An 8,494-nucleotide genomic window follows, 5' to 3' on the forward strand; every position below is an offset into this window, starting at 1 on the left:
AAAAAAAAAAAAAAAATCGCATCAAGAACATGAGTTAGAAATGGGCAAATGATTTGAATAGACATTGCTTCAAAGATAATATACAAGGGGCCATAGAATGCATGACAATATATTCAATATCTTTAGACATGAAGAAATACAAATCAAAACCACAAAGCATTATTACCTTGCACTCATTAGGTGGCTACTGTAAAAAAGAAAACACAAATTTAACAAGTGCTGGAAAAGATGTGGAGGAATTCGGGCATTTGTATACTGCCAGTGTCACTATAAATTGGTGCTACAGGTATGAAATAGTATAAATTTTTTTTCAAATATTTAAAAATAGAATTATCAGTTGAGTCAACCTTTCAACTTCTGAGCATATAACCATAGTTCAAGCATGATCTCACAGATATTTGTACATCCAAAGTTCACAGTAGCACTATTCACAATAATCAGAAGGTAGAATAGCTCAGATATCCATCAAAGGACAACTGGATGAAGGAAATATAGCATACATATAACATATGATATTATTAGGCCTTAAGAAGGAAAGAAATCCACTCATGTTTTATTGAATGAATGAAACTTGAGGAGATTATGTTAAGCGCAATTAGCCAGACAGAGAAAGACAAATACTGTGGTCCACTCATGTGAGATGTATGAAGTACTCAGATTCATAGAAAGTGGTGTGGTGGTTTCCAGGGGCTGTGGAAAGGAAGAAATGGGTAAGAAAAACATGTTGTTTAAAGAGCATAGAGTTCTAGATGGATGTTATGGTTTCTTTCTAGATGTCCCCCCCAAAGCCTCATGCAGTCATAGGGTGGGCTTCTAGAGTTTTTGATTGATTTAGGGTCCACTGTTGGGATTATGGATGTGAGTGCTATACCTGCCCTGAGGTGGGTAGTTTGCACACAGTATAAGGGAGGGAAAGAGGCTCTTGCTATTCCTCCCTTTTTGTTCTTGTTGCTTTTTGCTGCCTTTTGCCACTATGAACTGTTGCCCTCTGCCATGTGCCACTCTGCCTTGGAGCCAGCTTAGTATGGACTCCAGAAACTGTGAGCTAAATAAACCTTTCCTTCATTTTTTTGGGCATCAGGTATTTTGTCTCAGCAATGAAAGACAAGTAACTGAGACAAAAGACAAAATGAAAAGGCTCCAGAGATCTGTGTAACAATGTGAATATGTTTAACACTACTGATTTATGAATATAGAAATGATTGACATTCACCCTATGTGTTCTTTTTTGTTACTGCTGTTGTTGCTTCTCGAGGGGAAGTTGGGACAGAGTCTCCCTGTATAGTTGAGGCTGACCTTGAACTCACTGTGTAGTCTGGGCTGGCCTGGAACACATGTCAATCCTTCTGCCTCAGTCTGCCATGTGCTGGGATTACATGTCATCCCATGCGTTCTTTACAATAGTGAAAATAAATAAATAAATAAATAAATAAATAAATAGATAAATAGGATCTTTTTCCACAGTTCAAAACAATGATGAATGGTAGTACATATTAGAACTGTCAGAGTAGAAATCAAGAAAAAGGAATAAAAAGAGATTCAGACATTAAAGTGAGCGGATGTCTTCGTTATTTTTCTCTCATTGCTGAGACAAAATATCTAACATCCAGAATTAAGGAAGCAAAGGTTTATTTAGCTCACAGTTCATAGAGGTTTCAGTCCATACTCTGCTGTCTCTAAGTCAGAGTGGCACATGGCAGAGGGAAACAGTTCATGACGGCAAAAGATAGCAAAAGCAACAAGAGCAAAAGGGAGGAGCAGCAAGCAGCCTCTTTCCTTTCCTTACACTGTATGCAAACTATCCTCCCCAGGGCAGGAATAGCACTCACATGCATAATTCCAACATGGTACTATGAATCAATCATAAACTCTAGAAGCCCGCCCTATGACTGCCTGAGGCTTTGGGGGGACATCCAGACACAAACCATAACAGCAGGTAGAAAATTTATTACATTTGTATATTTGAAGCATGTATATTTGTATATGTATATGTACATATTATATTGGTGAAAAAAAGGTTGAAGAAGCAGTAAAAGAAATCTTGAGAAGTTGTGAATTACAAGACTGAATATTCTGCAGTATAGACCTGAGATACCTATTTAGGATTAATTACATATGGACAGTAATAAAAAACATGAAGTAGATGCTATCATGAAAGCACCAGGAGCCTGGTGTTGGGAAAAGAAGACTGATACACAGAAAATGTAAAGTTTAAGCTAAACAACTCAAGCTTGCAGGCTAAAGTTTAGGAAATAAATTGAGAAGTCTAAGAAGACATATTAATAGGTGTACTCTAAATCAATCTGCTCATATAACCCCTATTTACCACTCCTTTTATGTAATATCTTAATATTCGCAAAATGAGAATACATAAGAAAAGAAAAAAAAATTCCTAAAAATCTGATCTTATGTATTGTGATTATCAAAGATGGAATCTATAGCTTGTAAATTCAATTAGTTCTTTCTTTACGCTGATTTATGTTAAGTTGGTGCATAAATTAGGATAAAATTCATACATATGAGCGTTCTTTTCTTCTTCACAATAGTATGTAAATCACTTTTTGTAATAGTATGTAAATGCGTTCTGTAAATTTTTCACTGTTCAGGAGTGGAGGATACAGTAATTGAACCGTGTCCCTCATAAGAAATTGCACACACCAGCCATAATGTGTGTAAAACCTACCAACAACAACAGGAAAAAAAACTCATTAATTATAGTTGTGGGGACTTGGCTGAGGGGTGGACGATAAAACTGTGGTGCAAAAGCATGCAGGCTCTGTGAGCAGTGAAAGAAGTGTAGAGTAAGGAGGCTGTGTGACTGGGTGTCGCCCTTCCCCTTCCCCCAGGAAACTGTCAAGCCTTGAGACAGTTCCTCACCCAGCCTGCTTTTCTTCTGCTTTTCTTCTTGCACTGATATTCCAAATAAAAGCCAGAGACTTCTGGGCTTTGGGGCTACTCCTGGGAGTCTGTGAAGGATGGGTAGTCTCAGTAAAGATGACCCCTCTGGGTCTCTTGGTGTTCAGACCAAGTCTGGACTCCAAATAATCTTTCATTTTTTACTCTGCATGGTCACAGACTACAATATATAGTGACACATAAAGAAATTTTGATCAGAAGTGTTTATTTCCACAGTATCTTCATGCTTCTTTCAATAACTGAGAAAAATCAGAAATTTTATTTACCTTCATATTAGATAGCATATTCAATGTGATTAGGTTTCAAATTAATCTAATTTGTTTTGCAGCACAAAGAAGATTATGTAGAGGATATGGCAGGTGGGTAATGTATGATACCTTTTAAAGATATGTTAGTTAATTTTGCACATTCACCACTCCTGAATATATTGTGTTGATTTACCAGTCAGTTCAGAATTTTTGCTACACCAGAACAGAACACCTGATTGGAAATACCGGCCCTTATATGCATGGTTCATGGTCAACTTTCAAAATAAGCTGATCATTTTTTTACTACCTGTACCATTTAGTATCATTTGAGCATGAAACACTCAAAAGAGTTCCTAATTCTTAAAACAGATTATGAAATTACATAATTCACTAAGGAATTAATCTAGAATATACTACTTTTATAAAGAAATTAGAATGGGGTATATTGCTTATTTCCAAGGATGGTTTAAAGTATTGAACAGTGATATACATTATTAATAAAGAAATCATAATTTTGTTCATAAGCTTTGCTTTCTGAAACTAGATTTTACTAGTGAATTCAGTTAGTTCTTTCTTTACCCTGATTTATGTTAACTTCTATTGCTTTCATTATTATTATCTGTTTCTCCTCTGTAAAGATGATGTGATATGAGCCAGTATCTCTGTATTCTTACTTACAGACATAAATTATATCAAGTATGTTTTTGAAGTAAGTTCTATATTTCTAATTTTAATTGACAAGAAACAATTGTATGTATTTATGGGGTAAAATATTTATATACCTATATACATACATGCATTGGGTAGTGATAAATGTTTGAGTGATTGACATGCTAATTACCCAAAATGGTAATTAAGCTATACATTTAAAGACCATACAACAAGAAAGTTTGGCTGGGGGGGGGCACATATCTAGTCAAGTAGAATTTTTCTTAATATTTGTTTTTGTCTATATTTTACACTCTGGTTTTGGGGGAATTGAAAACAGGACTTCCCATTTAACAAAATAAATATTAAAAGCATTTACATAACGTTTAAAAATTAATAAAACTAAACTTTGTTTCTTCTTACCTTATTATTTTGAAAAATGAAATTTGCAATAATGCTGGTCCTCAAAGGTTGATGCTTATTATGGTATGGGCCTTCTTTTCTGCAAGTTTGCTGAAATCCTGGCTAAAAGTTTCTGCTGAGTATTTTGCTATAATTATAAACATATACAAAGAAAAACTGGCACAGTATTTCTATGAAGTATATAATATTTATTGTCTATAACGGTAAGAAAAGTAATAGTTTATTTTTATATGACCGCTCAATGGTTATATTAAGACATATTAGATAATTAAAGAATATTCATCATTTATAAGGTGTGAGATACAATTTTTAATGTATGATAAAATAATCCTTTTACAAATGGAAGACACAATACACAATGTATTAACTATTGTAACTGTCCTAATAACTTGTTTTGAAACTCAGTTTCGTTGTTATGTTTATCTTTTTTTAAAAGGAAAGAACAACTGGGATGCAGAAAGGGAAATACATGCGCACGCGCACACACACACACACACACACACACACACACACAGGATAGCTAAGATAATTGTACACTAATTTCTAGTGATTTATTGAAAGGAACAGTTAATATTTGATTGTTTGATCAATCTTGCATTCTTACACCTGGTAATCTGAGTGACTCCATTGTTATATGTAATATAACAACCACTGTTAATTTCCTATCACCTTATTTTGAAATTCTGTATCATCTTTATTGTTTTTATGTTGTTTCCTTTCTGTATGGTTGATAGTTTGTTATTGTCTTTTCTCTTTAAAATAAAAAAAAAAAAAAAAAGGATTAAAGGAAGGCAAAAAAAAAATAAATACCTATGATACACATTATTTATATTCAAACTTAAAGTCACATCACAGAACACAAACTTTGACAAGATATCCTACATTTTTCAGTTTATAAATTTACTTCCAGAACTTGAAAGTTCTATAGAGGTTTGAAATATCTCTCCTTCCTTATAAAGTGGGGCACACTTCCTTTTTTAGGAATAAGTCAATATTAATATTTAATTTAAGTCATCACTTCAGTAAATGTGCCCTTGCCCTTGAAGAGATAAATTACTGACTTGAAAGAGAAAAACAGAGTACATAAACTTCACTTTCTATTTAGAGTACTGCTGGGGTGAGCAAGTTGTGGCATACTTCTCTGTCAGCTGACATTTCAAAGGTACTGAGAGAATAATTTTAACAAAAGAAAAAAATCAAATGAAATTCTTATACTTACATGTACTGAATAAACAAAATAACTAGAAACACAAATAAACATTTAAGCTAATATAGAGACAGCAAAAGCTTAATGAAACAGTCATTTCTGTGTTATTTCAAAACTTGTTTAAATGAATACATATCTTTCATGAATTCTTGTCTATACCATTAGAGGCAAGTCATTTTAGTCAAACCACATCATGAAGATTCATTAGATCACTGATGCTATTTTTTTTCTCCTGTGATTTCATATCACAGTCACATTTTAACAGAGGAATTAATTTCTTCCCAATGAGAGGAAATTCTTTTCTCAATACACTAAATCCATGCCCAAGTCTATGCTAATGGGCAAAAGGGGAAACCTAATCAAATAGAAAAGTTAGCAAGAGGAGTCAGAGATGTTCAAGCTGTATTGAATGTAGATAATTCCAGGCGCACTATATACCACTTAGCTATGATGAACATACCTCAGGGTTAATAACTCCCACTACTTTGTTATATCGTAGAATTGCAAATTGGGCTGAAATATTACATTTCCTTAGTCACTTTCTGCTCACTGGGACACAATATCTGACATTCACAATTTAAGGGAAAACCATTTATATTGGTCCACATTTCACTCCTTAGCCCACTGGCTTTGCGGCATGACAGAGGGACATGACGGAGAAAAGGCTGCTCGGGACCCACCACCCACAAAGCAGAGAGAAAAGGGAAGACCTGATGAGGGAGATAGACCCTTCCAGGCCAGGCCTGCAGTGGCAGGGCTCCTACAGTCAGAGCCCACCTCCCAATTTCAAATCAGCTCTGAGGCCCAGCATAATCCAGTCACGTCTCAACAAGGAGGTTTGGGTGCCATTTTGGATCTAAACCACACTTGTGGAATAACAGCTAAGAACTCATTACATCTAGCCCCTGAAACTACTGGGAATCCTTCCATAGTCTTACTTTATGGCTTATTTTTTCAATTTTTATTAGTACATCTTTGCAGTCCGTAGTGATTACATCCCTCCTGGAGAGTTGGACTTCACATATTTTAATTCTATTTCCATCCCTGTACCCTTTTCTTCTTCCTCCCTCCACCATCTTTGGTCCCCTTCCCATTTATACAAGATCTATCTCCCTCTCTTTATTTTGCTCTTTATTTACATGTGGGCTTTCTCATATAAGAGAAACAATGTAATATTTCAGCCTGTGGGTCTGATTTATTTCACTTAATATTATGGTCTCAGGATACCTCCATTTTCTTACAAATGACTCAAGTTTGTACTTTTTAAGGGCAGAGTAATACTGCATTGCATATAAATACAGCATTTTTCTTATATATTAATTTGTTAGTTGATATTTATATATGTCACTTCTGAGAGGTAGCTATTATGAATTGCGTTGCTATAAACATGGGTATACCTGTATATCTTTAAGTCCTTTGGGAAGATCCTACAATGGGAATAGCTGTGTCAAATGGAATTTCTAGTTTAAGACTTCTGAGGAATATCCACACTGATTTCAAAAATGTTAGTTGATGCACACATATCACTGTGGTATAATGTTGTCCATTCTTCTAGAAAAATAACCAGAAGGGTAATAGCTGGGTTGAATGGGACCTCTACTCCTAGTTTTTTGAGGATTCTCCACACTAATTTCCACAGTGGTTGTATACCAGTTGACACTTCCACCAACAGTGGATAAGAGTTCCTTTTTTGTTGTTTTGTTTTTGTTCTTTTCTAAATAGAAAAAGAACAGAAAAATAAATAAATTGGAACCAGAAAAAAATGTCAATTGAAATAGACACCTCTCAGAAATACAAATAGCCAATAAATAAATACATGAAGTAATGAACAATATCTCTGGCCATTAGAGAACTGCAAATTTGAACAACACTAAGATTCCATCTTACTCCACAAGGAATGCCTATGATCATGAAATCAAAGAATAATAATTGCTGACAAAGCTGTAGGGCAAAAAAAAACCCTTGCACATTATTCTGGGAATGAAAGTCTTTCTAAATTTTTACTTAAAACATATATCTCTATCTCAGATTCCACATGGTTGACAGTGTTCATAGATCTTTAATTACTCAACAGAAAAAGGGAAAGCCATGGTGTTCAGTTTCTTCTATGTATCATTTCTTTTCTCTAAGCTTTCTGGAATTATTGCCAAAACTTGGTATTAGATTAAATTAAAATGGGAAACACAAATAGAAGTAAATATTCTTTAAACACAAATAGAAGTGAATATAGAAGGGAAGAGAATAATTTCTTTGTAAATATTCTTTAAACACAAATGGAAGTGTTCTTTAAACACAAATATTCTTTAAACACAAATAGAAGTGAACATAGAAGGGAAGAGAGTAATTTCTTTATTACTTATGCTTGTCCTGGAACATTCACTTCAGTTTTATCAAATATATATGGATTTCCTGTTTCTTGTTAGGCAGACATAAAGGAGCTAAGTGTACCTGAAGACAAACCCATTAAGAGAACCCACCATGAAAAACAGTACCATGGTAGGAAAATTTCAGCTGTCACTGACAAATTCCTAGAAGCTCAATAAAGACCAGCTTGACACTTAGAAACTTCAGAGATGCCGGTCTAACAAGGCTCACACACTTTTGTGAGTTTTGCATCTAGGATATCTGCCAAGTTTTTGCAAGAAATATTGGAGAATAATCCACTCTATCTTCTAGGAGGGAAGGGAAAACTAAACATATTTAAATATGTCAAAGAATTCTACTCTTCTCAGGAAGCTTTCCTTCAACAGAAACCATTTTGCTAGAGTCTAAGTTATTGTTATATCATAGAGGAGCTGGGAGAAAAAGAATAGACAATCCTGTTTCCTGTCTAGCTATGCTGGCTCATGTAAAACAGTGAGAATAAAACAGGGAAGCTTTTGTGAAATCTCAGCCCTGGAACACAGGCTTGGTAGAAGATTGAGATCCATTCATAAAATTATAGAGTGTTTCCCCTCCTGCTACACTTTAGCATCACACCATTAAAGATCTATTTACCAGCGTTCCTTTTACCCAGCACACCATATCTAGTTTTCAATGAAAAAAGAAATGT

The sequence above is a fragment of the Chinchilla lanigera genome, unplaced genomic scaffold (genome assembly GCF_000276665.1).
Source record: "Chinchilla lanigera isolate Chin_1 unplaced genomic scaffold, ChiLan1.0 scaffold00008, whole genome shotgun sequence".
NCBI classification, from domain to species: domain Eukaryota; kingdom Metazoa; phylum Chordata; class Mammalia; order Rodentia; family Chinchillidae; genus Chinchilla; species Chinchilla lanigera.